The sequence below is a fragment of the Pleurodeles waltl genome, chromosome 4_1 (genome assembly GCF_031143425.1).
Source record: "Pleurodeles waltl isolate 20211129_DDA chromosome 4_1, aPleWal1.hap1.20221129, whole genome shotgun sequence".
Classification (NCBI taxonomy): Eukaryota; Metazoa; Chordata; class Amphibia; order Caudata; family Salamandridae; genus Pleurodeles; species Pleurodeles waltl.
Genome location: NC_090442.1, coordinates 54,687,217 through 54,710,099, shown reverse-complemented (window position 1 = coordinate 54,710,099; position 22,883 = coordinate 54,687,217). Strand labels below are relative to the sequence as shown.

Genomic DNA, 22,883 nt, shown 5'->3' with positions numbered 1-22,883 from the left:
GTAATCGAGGAGTTGGGTTTTTTGTGCACTACACTTTAACCAGCGATTCTTTCTAAAAGGAAATCCCAGGGCAGTACCCGCAATGAGTGGCATCCCCACACCCGAGGTTGCATTGTGGTAGCTGTTCCCTGAGCCCATAGCCCCTGTCCCCATGTCGCCCTTTCTCCTCGTGTAACTCACCCCAGGTTCAGTGGCTCTGATACTTGCTGCTTCTGCTGCGCGATCATCCCCATGATCTGGGCCTTTGTACGAAATGTCATGTAAGATGACTTTATTCAGCACGGCGTTTGTCATTTGCTTGGTTGTCCTGTCACTGTTGGATGTTTTCTTGCGCAGACTACTGTCTAATGGTGGGAAGGCCACGAGACACGTGACTTTTCTCTTTCCTTGTTAGCATAGTTTCCTGCCACTGTCTTGGTGTGCTGCCAGCTTGTGAGACACGTGTCTTGCCCATCTCAGCTCCACTGTGGCATGTTAGATATGTCTTTGAGCAGAGTCCCGGTCCCAGAGCTGCTGCCTTCTCTGCACTCTGGCTTATAAGACTGCAGGCAAAGGCCCTCCCTGGCCCCTCAGCCAGATAGATACATTTACCTGCAGGGCTCAGCTTTGGTGAAAGATATTGGCGAGAGAGAGGAAAGGGGACGGCCCGTGGTGCACCCCCTATTTTGCATAGAACCACAGCCTCCTGGGAGGGGAGAGACATGAGGGTTCTCAGGGAAAGCCCTCCCAGGAGTGTTGAAGGGCAGGACGTGAAACACAGCAATCCCGGAATGGCCTGGTCTAAGATGCCTGTGCAATAGGCCTGGCCCTAGGCTTCCGGGGCTCTTCCTCGGCAGAGGCCCCAGTGGTATGAGCCCGACCAGGGCTGTGCCCGACCAGGGCTGTAGGGCGCGTTGGGAGCGCGTTAGGGACGCGAAAGAGGGCGCAGGGCGCAGAACTCTGCCCGTTTCTCCCCTGGATTTTGGGGAGGACAGGGAATCTGGCCAGGTCAGTGACTAGGCTTTCCCAGAAGGAAAGTCCAGTGACAGTGGCATGTTGTGAAACACAAGATTGCTGGTGGTCTGGAGGGTGCTTTCTGTCAGCCACTTCTCCCGGGAGCAGCCAGAGAGCAGGCTGATGTCTTGCTCTGTCAAGCACAACACTGGCCCCAAACCACTGTCCTTAGCAAAAGCAGAAACATTCATAGTTTCAGTCTCCTGCATCTGATTCCTGCCATCAGCATGTGAACGTTTGGCAGTCCAAGGCTTGCCATGCAAACTTTGTTCATAGGTGTCCCATGCGAATGCATGGGCCTCATCACTACTGTCTACGGCAGGGCTCTCTGCTCAGGTTATGTAAGTGAAGCATTGGTGGTTCAGTGGTAGAATTCTCGCCTGCCACGCGGGCGGCCCGGGTTCGATTCCCGGCCAATGCAAAGCGCCCTTCTTTTGGCTTTGCTTTAGAAGTCAGAGATATAGACTTGGTGGGGAAAAAAATGTCAAAGAGTGACCCCGACGTGATTTGAACACGCAACCTTCTGATCTGGAGTCAGACGCGCTACCGTTGCGCCACGAGGTCCCTGTGCATGCAGTTCTCAGCCCCGGATCAAGAAATGCTTCTGTGCCTTTTATTGGCCCTCAGTACGCCTGTGGTTAAAGTAGAAGGCTTTGTGGCCCGTTTCCAGTCCTATTGGTGGAAATGACTAGAGGTGAAGAGATGAGAGAAGATAGAAATGTTGAGATAGAGCATGTCACGCAGGCAAAGCGAGAGCTCTAAGAGCAAAGCCAGACAGCTGTGTTTTAATTCAGGACTTGATGTAGGCAAAAGCATACGTCCCTGGGTGGGCTTGAACCACCAACCTTTCGGTTAACAGCCAAACGCGCTAACCGATTGCGCCACAGAGACCAACCACTGCAGTGAGCGTGTTGGGACTCAATATATGTTTTTACCTTTGTGCTCCTGCCTGCAGCTCTAAGGTCCTGGCATAAGACAGGTAGGCTTAGACTCCATTGTGACATGTCTTACTTCTCTTAGAAGAAGGTTCTGAGTTGCCAGGCAGCTTATCTTCTGCCGGGCACACTTTCCTTTGCAGGCTTTCAGGTTGTGAATCCAGCACTGCTTAGGTGTCCATGTCAGACATGAGCAGCTCATTGAGCCCCACTGTGTGTTTTTTGTGGAGATACAACTCTCAGACTAGAGGGAGCAGGCGGGAAGTGGGTGAGACTCACACAGGGTGGGTGGGGCAGTTAAAGGATGTTATCTAATAGTGTAATCGAGGAGTTGGGTTTTTTGTGCACTACACTTTAACCAGCGATTCTTTCTAAAAGGAAATCCCAGGGCAGTACCCGCAATGAGTGGCATCCCCACACCCGAGGTTGCATTGTGGTAGCTGTTCCCTGAGCCCCTAGCCCCTGTCCCCATGTCGCCCTTTCTCCTCGTGTAACTCACCTCAGGTTCGGTGGCTCTGATACTTGCTGCTTCTGCGCGATCATCCCCATGATCTGGGCCTTTGTACGAAATGTCATGTAAGATGACTTTATTCAGCACAGCGTTTGTCATTTGCTTGGTTGTCCTGTCACTGTTGGATGTTTTCTTGCGCAGACTACTGTCTAATGGTGGGAAGGCCACGAGACACGTGACTTTTCTCTTTCCTTGTTAGCATAGTTTCCTGCCACTGTCTTGTTGTGCTGCCTGCCTGTGAGACACGTGTCTTGCCCATCTCAGCTCCACTGTGGCATGTTAGATATGTCTTTGAGCAGAGTCCCGGTCCCAGAGCTGCTGCCTTCTCTGCACTCTGGCTTGTAAGACTGCAGGCAAAGGCCCTCCCTAGCCCCTCAGCCAGATAGATACATTTACCTGCAGGGCTCAGCTTTGGTGAAAGATATTGGCGAGAGAGAGGAAAGGGGACGGCCCGTGGTGCACCCCCTATTTTGCATAGAACCACAGCCTCCTGGGAGGGGAGAGACATGAGGGTTCTCAGGGAAAGCCCTCCCAGGAGTGTTGAAGGGCAGGACGTGAAACACAGCAATCCCGGAATGGCCTGGTCTAAGATGCCTGTGCAATAGGCCTGGCCCTAGGCTTCCGGGGCTCTTCCTCGGCAGAGGCCCCAGTGGTATGAGCCCGACCAGGGCTGTGCCCGACCAGGGCTGTAGGGCGCATTGGGAGCGCGTTAGGGACGCGAAAGAGGGCGCAGGGCGCAGAACTCTGCCCGTTTCTCCCCAGGATTTTGGGGAGGACAGGGAATCTGGCCAGGTCAGTGACTAGGCTTTCCCAGAAGGAAAGTCCAGTGACAGTGGCATGTTGTGAAACACAAGATTGCTGGTGGTCTGGAGGGTGCTTTCTGTCAGCCACTTCTCCCGGGAGCAGCCAGAGAGCAGGCTGATGTCGTGCTCTGTCAAGCACAACACTGGCCCCAAACCACTGTCCTTAGCAAAAGCAGAAACATTCATAGTTTCAGTCTCCTGCATCTGATTCCTGCCATCAGCATGTGAACGTTTGGCAGTCCAAGGCTTGCCATGCAAACTTTGTTCATAGGTGTCCCATGCGAATGCATGGGCCTCATCACTACTGTCTACGGCAGGGCTCTCTGCTCAGCCTATGTAAGTGAAGCATTGGTGGTTCAGTGGTAGAATTCTCGCCTGCCACGCGGGAGGCCCGGGTTCGATTCCCGGCCAATGCAAAGCGCCCTTCTTTTGGCTTTGCTTTAGAAGTCAGAGATATAGACTTGGTGGGGAAAAAAATGTCAAAGAGTGACCCTGACGTGATTTGAACACGCAACCTTCTGATCTGGAGTCAGACGCGCTACCGTTGCACCACGAGGTCCCTGTGCATGCAGTTCTCAGCCCCGGATCAAGAAATGCTTCTGTGCCTTTTATTGGCCCTCAGTACGCCTGTGGTTAAAGTAGAAGGCTTGGTGGCCCGTTTCCAGTCCTATTGGTGGAAATGACTAGAGGTGAAGAGATGAGAGAAGAAAGAAATGTTGAGATAGAGCATGTCACGCAGGCAAAGCGAGAGCTCTAAGAGCAAAGCCAGACAGCTGTGTTATAATTCAGGACTTGATGTAGGCAAAAGCATACGTCCCTGGGTGGGCTTAAACCACCAACCTTTCGGATAACAGCCGAACGCACTAACCGATTGCGCCGCAGAGACCAACCACCGCAGTGAGCGTGTTGGGACTCAATATATGTTTTTACCTTTGTGCTCCTGCCTGCAGCTCTAAGGTCCTGGCATAAGACAGGTAGGCTTAGACTCCATTGTGACATGTCTTACTTCTCTTAGAAGAAGGTTCTGAGTTGCCAGGCAGCTTATCTTCTGCCGGGCACACTTTCCTTTGCAGGCTTTCAGGTTGTGAATCCAGCACTGCTTAGGTGTCCATGTCAGACATGAGCAGCTCATTGAGCCCCACTGTGTGTTTTTTGTGGAGATACAACTCTCAGACTAGAGGGAGCAGGCGGGAAGTGGGTGAGACTCACACAGGGTGGGTGGGGCAGTTAAAGGATGTTATCTAATAGTGTAATCGAGGAGTTGGGTTTTTTGTGCACTACACTTTAACCAGCGATTCTTTCTAAAAGGAAATCCCAGGGCAGTACCCGCAATGAGTGGCATCCCCACACCCGAGGTTGCATTGTGGTAGCTGTTCCCTGAGCCCCTAGCCCCTGTCCCCATGTCGCCCTTTCTCCTCGTGTAACTCACCTCAGGTTCGGTGGCTCTGATACTTGCTGCTTCTGCGCGATCATCCCCATGATCTGGGCCTTTGTACGAAATGTCATGTGAGATGACTTTATTCAGCACGGCGTTTGTCATTTGCTTGGTTGTCCTGTCACTGTTGGATGTTTTCTTGCGCAGACTACTGTCTAATGGTGGGAAGGCCACGAGACACATGACTTTTCTCTTTCCTTGTTAGCATAGTTTCCTGCCACTGTCTTGTTGTGCTGCCTGCCTGTGAGACACGTGTCTTGCCCATCTCAGCTCCACTGTGGCATGTTAGATATGTCTTTGAGCAGAGTCCCGGTCCCAGAGCTGATGCCTTCTCTGCACTCTGGCTTGTAAGACTGCAGGCAAAGGCCCTCCCTGGCCCCTCAGCCAGATAGATACATTTACCTGCAGGGCTCAGCTTTGGTGAAAGATATTGGCGAGAGAGAGGAAAGGGGACGGCCCGTGGTGCACCCCCTATTTTGCATAGAACCACAGCCTCCTGGGAGGGCAGAGACATGAGGGTTCTCAGGGAAAGCCCTCCCAGGAGTGTTGAAGGGCAGGACGTGAAACACAGCAATCCCGGAATGGCCTGGTCTAAGATGCCTGTGCAATAGGCCTGGCCCTAGGCTTCCGGGGCTCTTCCTCGGCAGATGCCCCAGTGGTATGAGCCCGACCAGGGCTGTGCCCGACCAGGGCTGTAGGGCGCGTTGGGAGCGCGTTAGGGACGCGAAAGAGGGCGCAGGGCGCAGAACTCTGCCCGTTTCTCCCCAGGATTTTGGGGAGGACAGGGAATCTGGCCAGGTCAGTGACTAGGCTTTCCCAGAAGGAAAGTCCAGTGACAGTGGCATGTTGTGAAACACAAGATTGCTGGTGGTCTGGAGGGTGCTTTCTGTCAGCCACTTCTCCCGGGAGCAGCCAGAGAGCAGGCTGATGTCGTGCTCTGTCAAGCACAACACTGGCCCCAAACCACTGTCCTTAGCAAAAGCAGAAACATTCATAGTTTCAGTCTCCTGCATCTGATTCCTGCCATCAGCATGTGAACGTTTGGCAGTCCAAGGCTTGCCATGCAAACTTTCTTCATAGGTGTCCCATGCGAATGCATGGGCCTCATCACTACTGTCTACGGCAGGGCTCTCTGCTCAGCCTATGTAAGTGAAGCATTGGTGGTTCAGTGGTAGAATTCTGGCCTGCCACGCGGGAGGCCCGGGTTCGATTCCTGGCCAATGCAAAGCGCCCTTCTTTTGGCTTTGCTTTAGAAGTCAGAGATATAGACTTGGTGGGGAAAAAAATGTCAAAGAGTGACCCCGACGTGATTTGAACACGCATCCTTCTGATCTGGAGTCAGACGCGCTACCGTTGCGCCACGAGGTCCCTGTGCATGCAGTTCTCAGCCCCGGATCAAGAAATGCTTCTGTGCCTTTTATTGGCCCTCAGTACGCCTGTGGTTAAAGTAGAAGGCTTGGTGGCCCGTTTCCAGTCCTATTGGTGGAAATGACTAGAGGTGAAGAGATGAGAGAAGATAGAAATGTTGAGATAGAGCATGTCACGCAGGCAAAGCGAGAGCTCTAAGAGCAAAGCCAGACAGCTGTGTTTTAATTCAGGACTTGATGTAGGCAAAAGCATACGTCCCTGGGTGGGCTTGAACCACCAACCTTTCAGTTAACAGCCGAACGCGCTAACCGATTGCGCCACAGAGACCAACCACCTCAGTGAGCGTGTTGGGACTCAATATATGTTTTTACCTTTGTGCTCCTGCCTGCAGCTCTAAGGTCCTGGCATAAGACAGGTAGGCTTAGACTCCATTGTGACATGTCTTACTTCTCTTAGAAGAAGGTTCTGAGTTGCCAGGCAGCTTATCTTCTGCCGGGCACACTTTCCTTTGCAGGCTTTCAGGTTGTGAATCCAGCACTGCTTAGGTGTCCATGTCAGACATGAGCAGCTCATTGAGCCCCACTGTGTGTTTTTTGTGGAGATACAACTCTCAGACTAGAGGGAGCAGGCGGGAAGTGGGTGAGACTCACACAGGGTGGGTGGGGCAGTTAAAGGATGTTATCTAATAGTGTAATCGAGGAGTTGGGTTTTTTGTGCACTACACTTTAACCAGCGATTCTTTCTAAAAGGAAATCCCAGGGCAGTACCCGCAATGAGTGGCATCCCCACACCCGAGGTTGCATTGTGGTAGCTGTTCCCTGAGCCCCTAGCCCCTGTCCCCATGTCGCCCTTTCTCCTCGTGTAACTCACCTCAGGTTCGGTGGCTCTGATACTTGCTGCTTCTGCGCGATCATCCCCATGATCTGGGCCTTTGTACGAAATGTCATGTAAGATGACTTTATTCAGCACAGCGTTTGTCATTTGCTTGGTTGTCCTGTCACTGTTGGATGTTTTCTTGCGCAGACTACTGTCTAATGGTGGGAAGGCCACGAGACACGTGACTTTTCTCTTTCCTTGTTAGCATAGTTTCCTGCCACTGTCTTGTTGTGCTGCCTGCCTGTGAGACACGTGTCTTGCCCATCTCAGCTCCACTGTGGCATGTTAGATATGTCTTTGAGCAGAGTCCCGGTCCCAGAGCTGCTGCCTTCTCTGCACTCTGGCTTGTAAGACTGCAGGCAAAGGCCCTCCCTGGCCCCTCAGCCAGATAGATACATTTACCTGCAGGGCTCAGCTTTGGTGAAAGATATTGGCGAGAGAGAGGAAAGGGGACGGCCCGTGGTGCACCCCCTATTTTGCATAGAACCACAGCCTCCTGGGAGGGGAGAGACATGAGGGTTCTCAGGGAAAGCCCTCCCAGGAGTGTTGAAGGGCAGGACGTGAAACACAGCAATCCCGGAATGGCCTGGTCTAAGATGCCTGTGCAATAGGCCTGGCCCTAGGCTTCCGGGGCTCTTCCTCGGCAGAGGGCCCAGTGGTATGAGCCCGACCAGGGCTGTGCCCGACCAGGGCTGTAGGACGCGTTGGGAGCACGTTAGGGACGCGAAAGAGGGCGCAGGGCGCAGAACTCTGCCCGTTTCTCCCCAGGATTTTGGGGAGGACAGGGAATCTGGCCAGGTCAGTGACTAGGCTTTCCCAGAAGGAAAGTCCAGTGACAGTAGCATGTTGTGAAACACAAGATTGCTGGTGGTCTGGAGGGTGCTTTCTGTCAGCCACTTCTCCCGGGAGCAGCCAGAGAGCAGGCTGATGTCGTGCTCTGTCAAGCACAACACTGGCCCCAAACCACTGTCCTTATCAAAAGCAGAAACATTCATAGTTTCAGTCTCCTGCATCTGATTCCTGCCATCAGCATGTGAACGTTTGGCAGTCCAAGGCTTGCCATGCAAACTTTGTTCATAGGTGTCCCATGCGAATGCATGGGCCTCATCACTACTGTCTACGGCAGGGCTCTCTGTTCAGCCTATGTAAGTGAAGCATTGGTGGTTCAGTGGTAGAATTCTCGCCTGCCACGCGGGAGGCCCGGGTTCGATTCCCGGCCAATGCAAAGCGCCCTTCTTTTGGCTTTGCTTTAGAAGTCAGAGATATAGACTTGGTGGGGAAAAAAATGTCAAAGAGTGACCCCGACGTGATTTGAACACGCAACCTTCTGATCTGGAGTCAGACGCGCTACCGTTGCACCACGAGGTCCCTGTGCATGCAGTTCTCAGCCCCGGATCAAGAAATGCTTCTGTGCCTTTTATTGGCCCTCAGTACGCCTGTGGTTAAAGTAGAAGGCTTGGTGGCCCGTTTCCAGTCCTATTGGTGGAAATGACTAGAGGTGAAGAGATGAGAGAAGATAGAAATGTTGAGATACAGCATGTCACGCAGGCAAAGGGAGAGCTCTAAGAGCAAAGCCAGACAGCTGTGTTTTAATTCAGGACTTGATGTAGGCAAAAGCATACGTCCCTGGGTGGGCTTGAACCACCAACCTTTCGGATAACAGCCGAACGCGCTAACCGATTGCGCCACAGAGACCAACCACCGCAGTGAGCGTGTTGGGACTCAATATATGTTTTTACCTTTGTGCTCCTGCCTGCAGCTCTAAGGTCCTGGCATAAGACAGGTAGGCTTAGACTCCATTGTGACATGTCTTACTTCTCTTAGAAGAAGGTTCTGAGTTGCCAGGCAGCTTATCTTCTGCCGGGCACACTTTCCTTTGCAGGCTTTCAGGTTGTGAATCCAGCACTGCTTAGGTGTCCATGTCAGACATGAGCAGCTCATTGAGCCCCACTGTGTGTTTTTTGTGGAGATACAACTCTCAGACTAGAGGGAGCAGGCGGGAAGTGGGTGAGACTCACACAGGGTGGGTGGGGCAGTTAAAGGATGTTATCTAATAGTGTAATCGAGGAGTTGGGTTTTTTGTGCACTACACTTTAACCAGCGATTCTTTCTAAAAGGAAATCCCAGGGCAGTACCCGCAATGAGTGGCATCCCCACACCCGAGGTTGCATTGTGGTAGCTGTTCCCTGAGCCCATAGCCCCTGTCCCCATGTCGCCCTTTCTCCTCGTGTAACTCACCCCAGGTTCAGTGGCTCTGATACTTGCTGCTTCTGCTGCGCGATCATCCCCATGATCTGGGCCTTTGTACGAAATGTCATGTAAGATGACTTTATTCAGCACGGCGTTTGTCATTTGCTTGGTTGTCCTGTCACTGTTGGATGTTTTCTTGCGCAGACTACTGTCTAATGGTGGGAAGGCCACGAGACACGTGACTTTTCTCTTTCCTTGTTAGCATAGTTTCCTGCCACTGTCTTGGTGTGCTGCCAGCTTGTGAGACACGTGTCTTGCCCATCTCAGCTCCACTGTGGCATGTTAGATATGTCTTTGAGCAGAGTCCCGGTCCCAGAGCTGCTGCCTTCTCTGCACTCTGGCTTATAAGACTGCAGGCAAAGGCCCTCCCTGGCCCCTCAGCCAGATAGATACATTTACCTGCAGGGCTCAGCTTTGGTGAAAGATATTGGCGAGAGAGAGGAAAGGGGACGGCCCGTGGTGCACCCCCTATTTTGCATAGAACCACAGCCTCCTGGGAGGGGAGAGACATGAGGGTTCTCAGGGAAAGCCCTCCCAGGAGTGTTGAAGGGCAGGACGTGAAACACAGCAATCCCGGAATGGCCTGGTCTAAGATGCCTGTGCAATAGGCCTGGCCCTAGGCTTCCGGGGCTCTTCCTCGGCAGAGGCCCCAGTGGTATGAGCCCGACCAGGGCTGTGCCCGACCAGGGCTGTAGGGCGCGTTGGGAGCGCGTTAGGGACGCGAAAGAGGGCGCAGGGCGCAGAACTCTGCCCGTTTCTCCCCTGGATTTTGGGGAGGACAGGGAATCTGGCCAGGTCAGTGACTAGGCTTTCCCAGAAGGAAAGTCCAGTGACAGTGGCATGTTGTGAAACACAAGATTGCTGGTGGTCTGGAGGGTGCTTTCTGTCAGCCACTTCTCCCGGGAGCAGCCAGAGAGCAGGCTGATGTCTTGCTCTGTCAAGCACAACACTGGCCCCAAACCACTGTCCTTAGCAAAAGCAGAAACATTCATAGTTTCAGTCTCCTGCATCTGATTCCTGCCATCAGCATGTGAACGTTTGGCAGTCCAAGGCTTGCCATGCAAACTTTGTTCATAGGTGTCCCATGCGAATGCATGGGCCTCATCACTACTGTCTACGGCAGGGCTCTCTGCTCAGCCTATGTAAGTGAAGCATTGGTGGTTCAGTGGTAGACTTCTCGCCTGCCACGCGGGAGGCCCGGGTTCGATTCCCGGCCAATGCAAAGCGCCCTTCTTTTGGCTTTGCTTTAGAAGTCAGAGATATAGACTTGGTGGGGAAAAAAATGTCAAAGAGTGACCCCCGACGTGATTTGAACACGCAACCTTCTGATCTGGAGTCAGACGCGCTACCGTTGCGCCACGAGGTCCCTGTGCATGCAGTTCTCAGCCCCGGATCAAGAAATGCTTCTGTGCCTTTTATTGGCCCTCAGTACGCCTGTGATTAAAGTAGAAGGCTTGGTGGCCCGTTTCCAGTCCTATTGGTGGAAATGACTAGAGGTGAAGAGATGAGAGAAGATAGAAATGTTGAGATAGAGCATGTCACGCAGGCAAAGCGAGAGCTCTAAGAGCAAAGCCAGACAGCTGTGTTTTAATTCAGGACTTGATGTAGGCAAAAGCATACGTCCCTGGGTGGGCTTGAACCACCAACCTTTCGGTTAACAGCCTAACGCGCTAACCGATTGCGCCACAGAGACCAACCACCGCAGTGAGCGTGTTGGGACTCAATATATGTTTTTACCTTTGTGCTCCTGCCTGCAGCTCTAAGGTCCTGGCATAAGACAGGTAGGCTTAGACTCCATTGTGACATGTCTTACTTCTCTTAGAAGAAGGTTCTGAGTTGCCAGGCAGCTTATCTTCTGCTGGGCACACTTTCCTTTGCAGGCTTTCAGGTTGTGAATCCAGCACTGCTTAGGTGTCCATGTCAGACATGAGCAGCTCATTGAGCCCCACTGTGTGTTTTTTGTGGAGATACAACTCTCAGACTAGAGGGAGCAGGCGGGAAGTGGGTGAGACTCACACAGGGTGGGTGGGGCAGTTAAAGGATGTTATCTAATAGTGTAATCGAGGAGTTGGGTTTTTTGTGCACTACACTTTAACCAGCGATTCTTTCTAAAAGGAAATCCCAGGGCAGTACCCGCAATGAGTGGCATCCCCACACCCGAGGTTGCATTGTGGTAGCTGTTCCCTGAGCCCCTAGCCCCTGTCCCCATGTCGCCCTTTCTCCTCGTGTAACTCACCTCAGGTTCGGTGGCTCTGATACTTGCTGCTTCTGCGCGATCATCCCCATGATCTGGGCCTTTGTACGAAATGTCATGTAAGATGACTTTATTCAGCACGGCGTTTGTCATTTGCTTGGTTGTCCTGTCACTGTTGGATGTTTTCTTGCGCAGACTACTGTCTAATGGTGGGAAGGCCACGAGACACGTGACTTTTCTCTTTCCTTGTTAGCATAGTTTCCTGCCACTGTCTTGTTGTGCTGCCTGCCTGTGAGACACGTGTCTTGCCCATCTCAGCTCCACTGTGGCATGTTAGATATGTCTTTGAGCAGAGTCCCGGTCCCAGAGCTGCTGCCTTCTCTGCACTCTGGCTTGTAAGACTGCAGGCAAAGGCCCTCCCTGGCCGCTCAGCCAGATAGATACATTTACCTGCAGGGCTCAGCTTTGGTGAAAGATATTGTCGAGAGAGAGGAAAGGGGACGGCCCGTGGTGCACCCCCTATTTTGCATAGAACCACAGCCTCCTGGGAGGGCAGAGACATGAGGGTTCTCAGGGAAAGCCCTCCCAGGAGTGTTGAAGGGCAGGACGTGAAACACAGCAATCCCGGAATGGCCTGGTCTAAGATGCCTGTGCAATAGGCCTGGCCCTAGGCTTCCGGGGCTCTTCCTCGGCAGAGGCCCCAGTGGTATGAGCCCGACCAGGGCTGTGCCCGACCAGGGCTGTACGGCGCGTTGGGAGCGCGTTAGGGACGCGAAAGAGGGCGCAGGGCGCAGAACTCTGCCCGTTTCTCCCCAGGATTTTGGGGAGGACAGGGAATCTGGCCAGGTCAGTGACTAGGCTTTCCCAGAAGGAAAGTCCAGTGACAGTGGCATGTTGTGAAACACAAGATTGCTGGTGGTCTGGAGGGTGCTTTCTGTCAGCCACTTCTCCCGGGAGCAGCCAGAGAGCAGGCTGATGTCGTGCTCTGTCAAGCACAACACTGGCCCCAAACCACTGTCCTTAGCAAAAGCAGAAACATTCATAGTTTCAGTCTCCTGCATCTGATTCCTGCCATCAGCATGTGAACGTTTGGCAGTCCAAGGCTTGCCATGCAAACTTTGTTCATAGGTGTCCCATGCGAATGCATGGGCCTCATCACTACTGTCTACGGCAGGGCTCTCTGCTCAGCCTATGTAAGTGAAGCATTGGTGGTTCAGTGGTAGAATTCTCGCCTGCCACGCGGGAGGCCCGGATTCGATTCCTGGCCAATGCAAAGCGCCCTTCTTTTGGCTTTGCTTTAGAAGTCAGAGATATAGACTTGGTGGGGAAAAAAATGTCAAAGAGTGACCCCGACGTGATTTGAACACGCAACCTTCTGATCTGGAGTCAGACGCGCTACCGTTGCGCCACGAGGTCCCTGTGCATGCAGTTCTCAGCCCCGGATCAAGAAATGCTTCTGTGCCTTTTATTGGCCCTCAGTACGCCTGTGGTTAAAGTAGAAGGCTTGGTGTCCCGTTTCCAGTCCTATTGGTGGAAATGACTAGAGGTGAAGAGATGAGAGAAGATAGAAATGTTGAGATAGAGCATGTCACGCAGGCAAAGCGAGAGCTCTAAGAGCAAAGCCAGACAGCTGTGTTTTAATTCAGGACTTGATGTAGGCAAAAGCATACGTCCCTGGGTGGGCTTGAACCACCAACCTTTCGGTTAACAGCCGAACGCACTAACCGATTGCGCCACAGAGACCAACCACCACAGTGAGCGTGTTGGGACTCAATATATGTTTTTACCTTTGTGCTCCTGCCTGCAGCTCTAAGGTCCTGGCATAAGACAGGTAGGCTTAGACTCCATTGTGACATGTCTTACTTCTCTTAGAAGAAGGTTCTGAGTTGCCAGGCAGCTTATCTTCTGCCGGGCACACTTTCCTTTGCAGGCTTTCAGGTTGTGAATCCAGCACTGCATAGGTGTCCATGTCAGACATGAGCAGCTCATTGAGCCCCACTGTGTGTTTTTTGTGGAGATACAACTCTCAGACTAGAGGGAGCAGGCGGGAAGTGGGTGAGACTCACACAGGGTGGGTGGGGCAGTTAAAGGATGTTATCTAATAGTGTAATCGAGGAGTTGGGTTTTTTGTGCACTACACTTTAACCAGCGATTCTTTCTAAAAGGAAATCCCAGGGCAGTACCCGCAATGAGTGGCATCCCCACACCCGAGGTTGCATTGTGGTAGCTGTTCCCTGAGCCCCTAGCCCCTGTCCCCATGTCGCCCTTTCTCCTCGTGTAACTCACCTCAGGTTCGGTGGCTCTGATACTTGCTGCTTCTGCGCGATCATCCCCATGATCTGGGCCTTTGTACGAAATGTCATGTAAGATGACTTTATTCAGCACAGCGTTTGTCATTTGCTTGGTTGTCCTGTCACTGTTGGATGTTTTCTTGTGCAGACTACTGTCTAATGGTGGGAAGGCCACGAGACACGTGACTTTTCTCTTTCCTTGTTAGCATATTTTCCTGCCACTGTCTTGTTGTGCTGCCTGCCTGTGAGACACGTGTCTTGCCCATCTCAGCTCCACTGTGGCATGTTAGATATGTCTTTGAGCAGAGTCCCGGTCCCAGAGCTGCTGCCTTCTCTGCACTCTGGCTTGTAAGACTGCAGGCAAAGGCCCTCCCTGGCCCCTCAGCCAGATAGATACATTTACCTGCAGGGCTCAGCTTTGGTGAAAGATATTGGCGAGAGAGAGGAAAGGGGACGGCTCGTGGTGCACCCCCTATTTTGCATAGAACCACAGCCTCCTGGGAGGGCAGAGACATGAGGGTTCTCAGGGAAAGCCCTCCCAGGAGTGTTGAAGGGCAGGACGTGAAACACAGCAATCCCGGAATGGCCTGGTCTAAGATGCCTGTGCAATAGGCCTGGCCCTAGGCTTCCGGGGCTCTTCCTCGGCAGAGGCCCCAGTGGTATGAGCCCGACCAGGGCTGTGCCCGACCAGGGCTGTAGGGCGCGTTGGGAGCGCGTTAGGGACGCGAAAGAGGGCGCAGGGCGCAGAACTCTGCCCGTTTCTCCCCAGGATTTTGGGGAGGACAGGGAATCTGGCCAGGTCAGTGACTAGGCTTTCCCAGAAGGAAAGTCCAGTGACAGTGGCATGTTGTGAAACACAAGATTGCTGGTGGTCTGGAGGGTGCTTTCTGTCAGCCACTTCTCCCGGGAGCAGCCAGAGAGCAGGCTGATGTCGTGCTCTGTCAAGCACAACACTGGCCCCAAACCACTGTCCTTAGCAAAAGCAGAAACATTCATAGTTTCAGTCTCCTGCATCTGATTCCTGCCATCAGCATGTGAACGTTTGGCAGTCCAAGGCTTGCCATGCAAACTTTGTTCATAGGTGTCCCATGCGAATGCATGGGCCTCATCACTACTGTCTACGGCAGGGCTCTCTGCTCAGGTTATGTAAGTGAAGCATTGGTGGTTCAGTGGTAGAATTCTCGCCTGCCACGCGGGAGGCCCGGGTTCGATTCCCGGCCAATGCAAAGCGCCCTTCTTTTGGCTTTGCTTTAGAAGTCAGAGATATAGACTTGGTGGGGAAAAAAATGTCAAAGAGTGACCCCGACGTGATTTGAACACGCAACCTTCTGATCTGGAGTCAGACGCGCTACCGTTGCGCCACGAGGTCCCTGTGCATGCAGTTCTCAGCCCCGGATCAAGAAATGCTTCTGTGCCTTTTATTGGCCCACAGTACGCCTGTGGTTAAAGTAGAAGGCTTTGTGGCCTGTTTCCAGTCCTATTGGTGGAAATGACTAGAGGTGAAGAGATGAGAGAAGATAGAAATGTTGAGATAGAGCATGTCACGCAGGCAAAGCGAGAGCTCTAAGAGCAAAGCCAGACAGCTGTGTTTTAATTCAGGACTTGATGTAGGCAAAAGCATACGTCCCTGGGTGGGCTTGAACCACCAACCTTTCGGTTAACAGCCAAACGCGCTAACCGATTGCGCCACAGAGACCAACCACTGCAGTGAGCGTGTTGGGACTCAATATATGTTTTTACCTTTGTGCTCCTGCCTGCAGCTCTAAGGTCCTGGCATAAGACAGGTAGGCTTAGACTCCATTGTGACATGTCTTACTTCTCTTAGAAGAAGGTTCTGAGTTGCCAGGCAGCTTATCTTCTGCCGGGCACACTTTCCTTTGCAGGCTTTCAGGTTGTGAATCCAGCACTGCTTAGGTGTCCATGTCAGACATGAGCAGCTCATTGAGCCCCACTGTGTGTTTTTTGTGGAGATACAACTCTCAGACTAGAGGGAGCAGGCGGGAAGTGGGTGAGACTCACACAGGGTGGGTGGGGCAGTTAAAGGATGTTATCTAATAGTGTAATCGAGGAGTTGGGTTTTTTGTGCACTACACTTTAACCAGCGATTCTTTCTAAAAGGAAATCCCAGGGCAGTACCCGCAATGAGTGGCATCCCCACACCCGAGGTTGCATTGTGGTAGCTGTTCCCTGAGCCCCTAGCCCCTGTCCCCATGTCGCCCTTTCTCCTCGTGTAACTCACCTCAGGTTCGGTGGCTCTGATACTTGCTGCTTCTGCGCGATCATCCCCATGATCTGGGCCTTTGTACGAAATGTCATGTAAGATGACTTTATTCAGCACAGCGTTTGTCATTTGCTTGGTTGTCCTGTCACTGTTGGATGTTTTCTTGCGCAGACTACTGTCTAATGGTGGGAAGGCCACGAGACACGTGACTTTTCTCTTTCCTTGTTAGCATAGTTTCCTGCCACTGTCTTGTTGTGCTGCCTGCCTGTGAGACACGTGTCTTGCCCATCTCAGCTCCACTGTGGCATGTTAGATATGTCTTTGAGCAGAGTCCCGGTCCCAGAGCTGCTGCCTTCTCTGCACTCTGGCTTGTAAGACTGCAGGCAAAGGCCCTCCCTAGCCCCTCAGCCAGATAGATACATTTACCTGCAGGGCTCAGCTTTGGTGAAAGATATTGGCGAGAGAGAGGAAAGGGGACGGCCCGTGGTGCACCCCCTATTTTGCATAGAACCACAGCCTCCTGGGAGGGGAGAGACATGAGGGTTCTCAGGGAAAGCCCTCCCAGGAGTGTTGAAGGGCAGGACGTGAAACACAGCAATCCCGGAATGGCCTGGTCTAAGATGCCTGTGCAATAGGCCTGGCCCTAGGCTTCCGGGGCTCTTCCTCGGCAGAGGCCCCAGTGGTATGAGCCCGACCAGGGCTGTGCCCGACCAGGGCTGTAGGGCGCATTGGGAGCGCGTTAGGGACGCGAAAGAGGGCGCAGGGCGCAGAACTCTGCCCGTTTCTCCCCAGGATTTTGGGGAGGACAGGGAATCTGGCCAGGTCAGTGACTAGGCTTTCCCAGAAGGAAAGTCCAGTGACAGTGGCATGTTGTGAAACACAAGATTGCTGGTGGTCTGGAGGGTGCTTTCTGTCAGCCACTTCTCCCGGGAGCAGCCAGAGAGCAGGCTGATGTCGTGCTCTGTCAAGCACAACACTGGCCCCAAACCACTGTCCTTAGCAAAAGCAGAAACATTCATAGTTTCAGTCTCCTGCATCTGATTCCTGCCATCAGCATGTGAACGTTTGGCAGTCCAAGGCTTGCCATGCAAACTTTGTTCATAGGTGTCCCATGCGAATGCATGGGCCTCATCACTACTGTCTACGGCAGGGCTCTCTGCTCAGCCTATGTAAGTGAAGCATTGGTGGTTCAGTGGTAGAATTCTCGCCTGCCACGCGGGAGGCCCGGGTTCGATTCCCGGCCAATGCAAAGCGCCCTTCTTTTGGCTTTGCTTTAGAAGTCAGAGATATAGACTTGGTGGGGAAAAAAATGTCAAAGAGTGACCCTGACGTGATTTGAACACGCAACCTTCTGATCTGGAGTCAGACGCGCTACCGTTGCACCACGAGGTCCCTGTGCATGCAGTTCTCAGCCCCGGATCAAGAAATGCTTCTGTGCCTTTTATTGGCCCTCAGTACGCCTGTGGTTAAAGTAGAAGGCTTGGTGGCCCGTTTCCAGTCCTATTGGTGGAAATGACTAGAGGTGAAGAGATGAGAGAAGATAGAAATGTTGAGATAGAGCATGTCACGCAGGCAAAGCGAGAGCTCTAAGAGCAAAGCCAGACAGCTGTGTTATAATTCAGGACTTGATGTAGGCAAAAGCATACGTCCCTGGGTGGGCTTAAACCACCAACCTTTCGGATAACAGCCGAACGCACTAACCGATTGCGCCGCAGAGACCAACCACCGCAGTGAGCGTGTTGGGACTCAATATATGTTTTTACCTTTGTGCTCCTGCCTGCAGCTCTAAGGTCCTGGCATAAGACAGGTAGGCTTAGACTCCATTGTGACATGTCTTACTTCTCTTAGAGGAAGGTTCTGAGTTGCCAGGCAGCTTATCTTCTGCCGGGCACACTTTCCTTTGCAGGCTTTCAGGTTGTGAATCCAGCACTGCTTAGGTGTCCATGTCAGACATGAGCAGCTCATTGAGCGCCACTGTGTGTTTTTTGTGGAGATACAACTCTCAGACTAGAGGGAGCAGGCGGGAAGTGGGTGAGACTCACACAGGGTGGGTGGGGCAGTTAAAGGATGTTATCTAATAGTGTAATCGAGGAGTTGGGTTTTTTGTGCACTACACTTTAACCAGCGATTCTTTCTAAAAGGAAATCCCAGGGCAGTACCCGCAATGAGTGGCATCCCCACACCCGAGGTTGCATTGTGGTAGCTGTTCCCTGAGCCCCTAGCCCCTGTCCCCATGTCGCCCTTTCTCCTCGTGTAACTCACCTCAGGTTCGGTGGCTCTGATACTTGCTGCTTCTGCGCGATCATCCCCATGATCTGGGCCTTTGTACGAAATGTCATGTAAGATGACTTTATTCAGCACAGTGTTTGTCATTTGCTTGGTTGTCCTGTCACTGTTGGATGTTTTCTTGCGCAGACTACTGTCTAATGGTGGGAAGGCCACGAGACACGTGACTTTTCTCTTTCCTTGTTAGCATAGTTTCCTGCCACTGTCTTGTTGTGCTGCCTGCCTGTGAGACACGTGTCTTGCCCATCTCAGCTCCACTGTGGCATGTTAGATATGTCTTTGAGCAGAGTCCCGGTCCCAGAGCTGCTGCCTTCTCTGCACTCTGGCTTGTAAGACTGCAGGCAAAGGCCCTCCCTGGCCCCTCAGCCAGATAGATACATTTACCTGCAGGGCTCAGCTTTGGTGAAAGATATTGGCGAGAGAGAGGAAAGGGGACGGCCCGTGGTGCACCCCCTATTTTGCATAGAACCACAGCCTCCTGGGAGGGCAGAGACATGAGGATTCTCAGGGAAAGCCCTCCCAGGAGTGTTGAAGGGCAGGACGTGAAACACAGCAATCCCGGAATGGCCTGGTCTAAGATGCCTGTGCAATAGGCCTGGCCCTAGGCTTCCGGGGCTCTCCCTCGGCAGAGGCCCCAGTGGTATGAGCCCGACCAGGGCTGTGCCCGACCAGGGCTGTAGGGCGCGTTGGGAGCGCGTTAGGGATGCGAAAGAGGGAGCAGGGCGCAGAACTCTGCCCGTTTCTCCCCAGGATTTTCGGAAGGACAGGGAATCTGGCCAGGTCAGTGACTAGGCTTTCCCAGAAGGAAAGTCCAGTGACAGTGGCATGTTGTGAAACACAAGATTGCTGGTGGTCTGGAGGGTGCTTTCTGTCAGCCACTTCTCCCGGGAGCAGCCAGAGAGCAGGCTGATGTCGTGCTCTGTCAAGCACAACACTGGCCCCAAACCACTGTCCTTAGCAAAAGCAGAAACATTAATAGTTTCAGTCTCCTGCATCTGATTCCTGCCATCAGCATGTGAACGTTTGGCAGTCCAAGGCTTGCCATGCAAACTTTGTTCATAGGTGTCCCATGCGAATGCATGGGCCTCATCACTACTGTCTACGGCAGGGCTCTCTGCTCAGCCTATGTAAGTGAAGCATTGGTGGTTTAGTGGGAGAATTCTCGTCTGCCACGCGGGAGGCCTGGGTTCGATTCCCGGCCAATGCAAAGCGCCCTTCTTTCGGCTTTGCTTTAGAAGTCAGAGATATAGACTTGGTGGTGAAAAAAATGTCAAAGAGTGACCCTGACGTGATTTGAACACGCAACCTTCTGATCTGGAGTCAGACGCGCTACCGTTGCGCCACGAGGTCCCTGTGCATGCAGTTCTCAGCCCCGGATCAAGAAATGCTTCTGTGCCTTTTATTGGCCCTCAGTACGCCTGTGGTTAAAGTAGAAGGCTTGGTGGCCCGTTTCCAGTCCTATTGGTGGAAATGACTAGAGGTGAAGAGATGAGAGAAGATAGAAATGTTGAGATAGAGCATGTCACGCAGGCAAAGCGAGAGCTCTAAGAGCAAAGCCAGACATCTGTGTTTTAATTCAGGACTTGATGTAGGCAAAAGCATACGTCCCTGGGTGGGCTTGAACCACCAACCTTTCGGTTAACAGCCGAACGCGCTAACCGATTGCGCCACAGAGACCAACCACCGCAGTGAGCGTGTTGGGACTCAATATATGTTTTTACCTTTGTGCTCCTGCCTGCAGCTCTAAGGTCCTGGCATAAGACAGGTAGGCTTAGACTCCATTGTGACATGTCTTACTTCTCTTAGAAGAAGGTTCTGAGTTGCCAGGCAGCTTATCTTCTGCCGGGCACACTTTCCTTTGCAGGCTTTCAGGTTGTGAATCCAGCACTGCTTAGGTGTCCATGTCAGACATGAGCAGCTCATTGAGCCCCACTGTGTGTTTTTTGTGGAGATACAACTCTCAGACTAGAGGGAGCAGGCGGGAAGTGGGTGAGACTCACACAGGGTGGGTGGGGCAGTTAAAGGATGTTATCTAATAGTGTAATCGAGGAGTTGGGTTTTTTGTGCACTACACTTTAACCAGCGATTCTTTCTAAAAGGAAATCCCAGGGCAGTACCCGCAATGAGTGGCATCCCCACACCCGAGGTTGCATTGTGGTAGCTGTTCCCTGAGCCCCTAGCCCCTGTCCCCATGTCGCCCTTTCTCCTCGTGTAACTCACCTCAGGTTCGGTGGCTCTGATACTTGCTGCTTCTGCGCGATCATCCCCATGATCTGGGCCTTTGTACGAAATGTCATGTGAGATGACTTTATTCAGCACGGCGTTTGTCATTTGCTTGGTTGTCCTGTCACTGTTGGATGTTTTCTTGCGCAGACTACTGTCTAATGGTGGGAAGGCCACGAGACACATGACTTTTCTCTTTCCTTGTTAGCATAGTTTCCTGACACTGTCTTGTTGTGCTGCCTGCCTGTGAGACACGTGTCTTGCCCATCTCAGCTCCACTGTGGCATGTTAGATATGTCTTTGAGCAGAGTCCCGGTCCCAGAGCTGATGCCTTCTCTGCACTCTGGCTTGTAAGACTGCAGGCAAAGGCCCTCCCTGGCCCCTCAGCCAGATAGATACATTTACCTGCAGGGCTCAGCTTTGGTGAAAGATATTGGCGAGAGAGAGGAAAGGGGACGGCCCGTGGTGCACCCCCTATTTTGCATAGAACCACAGCCTCCTGGGAGGGCAGAGACATGAGGGTTCTCAGGGAAAGCCCTCCCAGGAGTGTTGAAGGGCAGGACGTGAAACACAGCAATCCCGGAATGGCCTGGTCTAAGATGCCTGTGCAATAGGCCTGGCCCTAGGCTTCCGGGGCTCTTCCTCGGCAGATGCCCCAGTGGTATGAGCCCGACCAGGGCTGTGCCCGACCAGGGCTGTAGGGCGCGTTGGGAGCGCGTTAGGGACGCGAAAGAGGGCGCAGGGCGCAGAACTCTGCCCGTTTCTCCCCAGGATTTTGGGGAGGACAGGGAATCTGGCCAGGTCAGTGACTAGGCTTTCCCAGAAGGAAAGTCCAGTGACAGTGGCATGTTGTGAAACACAAGATTGCTGGTGGTCTGGAGGGTGCTTTCTGTCAGCCACTTCTCCCGGGAGCAGCCAGAGAGCAGGCTGATGTCGTGCTCTGTCAAGCACAACACTGGCCCCAAACCACTGTCCTTAGCAAAAGCAGAAACATTCATAGTTTCAGTCTCCTGCATCTGATTCCTGCCATCAGCATGTGAACGTTTGGCAGTCCAAGGCTTGCCATGCAAACTTTCTTCATAGGTGTCCCATGCGAATGCATGGGCCTCATCACTACTGTCTACGGCAGGGCTCTCTGCTCAGCCTATGTAAGTGAAGCATTGGTGGTTCAGTGGTAGAATTCTGGCCTGCCACGCGGGAGGCCCGGGTTCGATTCCTGGCCAATGCAAAGCGCCCTTCTTTTGGCTTTGCTTTAGAAGTCAGAGATATAGACTTGGTGGGGAAAAAAATGTCAAAGAGTGACCCCGACGTGATTTGAACACGCATCCTTCTGATCTGGAGTCAGACGCGCTACCGTTGCGCCACGAGGTCCCTGTGCATGCAGTTCTCAGCCCCGGATCAAGAAATGCTTCTGTGCCTTTTATTGGCCCTCAGTACGCCTGTGGTTAAAGTAGAAGGCTTGGTGGCCCGTTTCCAGTCCTATTGGTGGAAATGACTAGAGGTGAAGAGATGAGAGAAGATAGAAATGTTGAGATAGAGCATGTCACGCAGGCAAAGCGAGAGCTCTAAGAGCAAAGCCAGACAGCTGTGTTTTAATTCAGGACTTGATGTAGGCAAAAGCATACGTCCCTGGGTGGGCTTGAACCACCAACCTTTCGGTTAACAGCCAAACCCGCTAACCGATTGCGCCACAGAGACCAACCACCGGAGTGAGCGTGTTGGGACTCAATATATGTTTTTACCTTTGTGCTCCTGCCTGCAGCTCTAAGGTCCTGGCATAAGACAGGTAGGCTTAGACTCCATTGTGACATGTCTTACTTCTCTTAGAAGAAGGTTCTGAGTTGCCAGGCAGCTTATCTTCTGCCGGGCACACTTTCCTTTGCAGGCTTTCAGGTTGTGAATCCAGCACTGCTTAGGTGTCCATGTCAGACATGAGCAGCTCATTGAGCCCCACTGTGTGTTTTTTGTGGAGATACAACTCTCAGACTAGAGGGAGCAGGCGGGAAGTGGGTGAGACTCACACAGGGTGGGTGGGGCAGTTAAAGGATGTTATCTAATAGTGTAATCGAGGAGTTGGGTTTTTTGTGCACTACACTTTAACCAGCGATTCTTTCTAAAAGGAAATCCCAGGGCAGTACCCGCAATGAGTGGCATCCCCACACCCGAGGTTGCATTGTGGTAGCTGTTCCCTGAGCCCCTAGCCCCTGTCCCCATGTCGCCCTTTCTCCTCGTGTAACTCACCTCAGGTTCGGTGGCTCTGATACTTGCTGCTTCTGCGCGATCATCCCCATGATCTGGGCCTTTGTACGAAATGTCATGTAAGATGACTTTATTCAGCACAGCGTTTGTCATTTGCTTGGTTGTCCTGTCACTGTTGGATGTTTTCTTGCGCAGACTACTGTCTAATGGTGGGAAGGCCACGAGACACGTGACTTTTCTAATTCCTTGTTAGCATAGTTTCCTGCCACTGTCTTGTTGTGCTGCCTGCCTGTGAGAC

The 22,883-nt window shown here is 52.6% G+C and overlaps 11 non-coding genes across 11 annotated transcripts; 4 read left to right on the top strand and 7 right to left on the bottom strand.

Moving 5' to 3' along the window:
- Positions 1 to 1,485: 1,485 nt before the first annotated feature.
- Positions 1,486 to 1,557, bottom strand: TRNAW-CCA (transfer RNA tryptophan (anticodon CCA)). The gene has a single exon. It is a non-coding gene; the product is annotated as a tRNA-Trp (tRNA).
- A 2,030-nt stretch (positions 1,558 to 3,587) lies between these two features.
- Positions 3,588 to 3,658, top strand: TRNAG-GCC (transfer RNA glycine (anticodon GCC)). The gene has a single exon. It is a non-coding gene; the product is annotated as a tRNA-Gly (tRNA).
- Positions 3,659 to 5,973: 2,315 nt separating this feature from the next.
- On the bottom strand, positions 5,974 to 6,045 carry TRNAW-CCA (transfer RNA tryptophan (anticodon CCA)). The gene has a single exon. It is a non-coding gene; the product is annotated as a tRNA-Trp (tRNA).
- A 2,030-nt stretch (positions 6,046 to 8,075) lies between these two features.
- TRNAG-GCC (transfer RNA glycine (anticodon GCC)) lies at positions 8,076 to 8,146 on the top strand. Its single transcript has one exon. It is a non-coding gene; the product is annotated as a tRNA-Gly (tRNA).
- A 396-nt stretch (positions 8,147 to 8,542) lies between these two features.
- Positions 8,543 to 8,616, bottom strand: TRNAN-GUU (transfer RNA asparagine (anticodon GUU)). Its single transcript has one exon. It is a non-coding gene; the product is annotated as a tRNA-Asn (tRNA).
- Positions 8,617 to 12,709: 4,093 nt separating this feature from the next.
- Positions 12,710 to 12,781, bottom strand: TRNAW-CCA (transfer RNA tryptophan (anticodon CCA)). Its single transcript has one exon. It is a non-coding gene; the product is annotated as a tRNA-Trp (tRNA).
- Positions 12,782 to 14,811: 2,030 nt separating this feature from the next.
- TRNAG-GCC (transfer RNA glycine (anticodon GCC)) lies at positions 14,812 to 14,882 on the top strand. The gene has a single exon. It is a non-coding gene; the product is annotated as a tRNA-Gly (tRNA).
- Positions 14,883 to 14,953: 71 nt separating this feature from the next.
- On the bottom strand, positions 14,954 to 15,025 carry TRNAW-CCA (transfer RNA tryptophan (anticodon CCA)). The gene has a single exon. It is a non-coding gene; the product is annotated as a tRNA-Trp (tRNA).
- Positions 15,026 to 17,055: 2,030 nt separating this feature from the next.
- On the top strand, positions 17,056 to 17,126 carry TRNAG-GCC (transfer RNA glycine (anticodon GCC)). Its single transcript has one exon. It is a non-coding gene; the product is annotated as a tRNA-Gly (tRNA).
- Positions 17,127 to 19,766: 2,640 nt separating this feature from the next.
- Positions 19,767 to 19,840, bottom strand: TRNAN-GUU (transfer RNA asparagine (anticodon GUU)). Its single transcript has one exon. It is a non-coding gene; the product is annotated as a tRNA-Asn (tRNA).
- A 1,845-nt stretch (positions 19,841 to 21,685) lies between these two features.
- On the bottom strand, positions 21,686 to 21,757 carry TRNAW-CCA (transfer RNA tryptophan (anticodon CCA)). The gene has a single exon. It is a non-coding gene; the product is annotated as a tRNA-Trp (tRNA).
- Between the last annotated feature and the right edge of the window lie 1,126 nt (positions 21,758 to 22,883).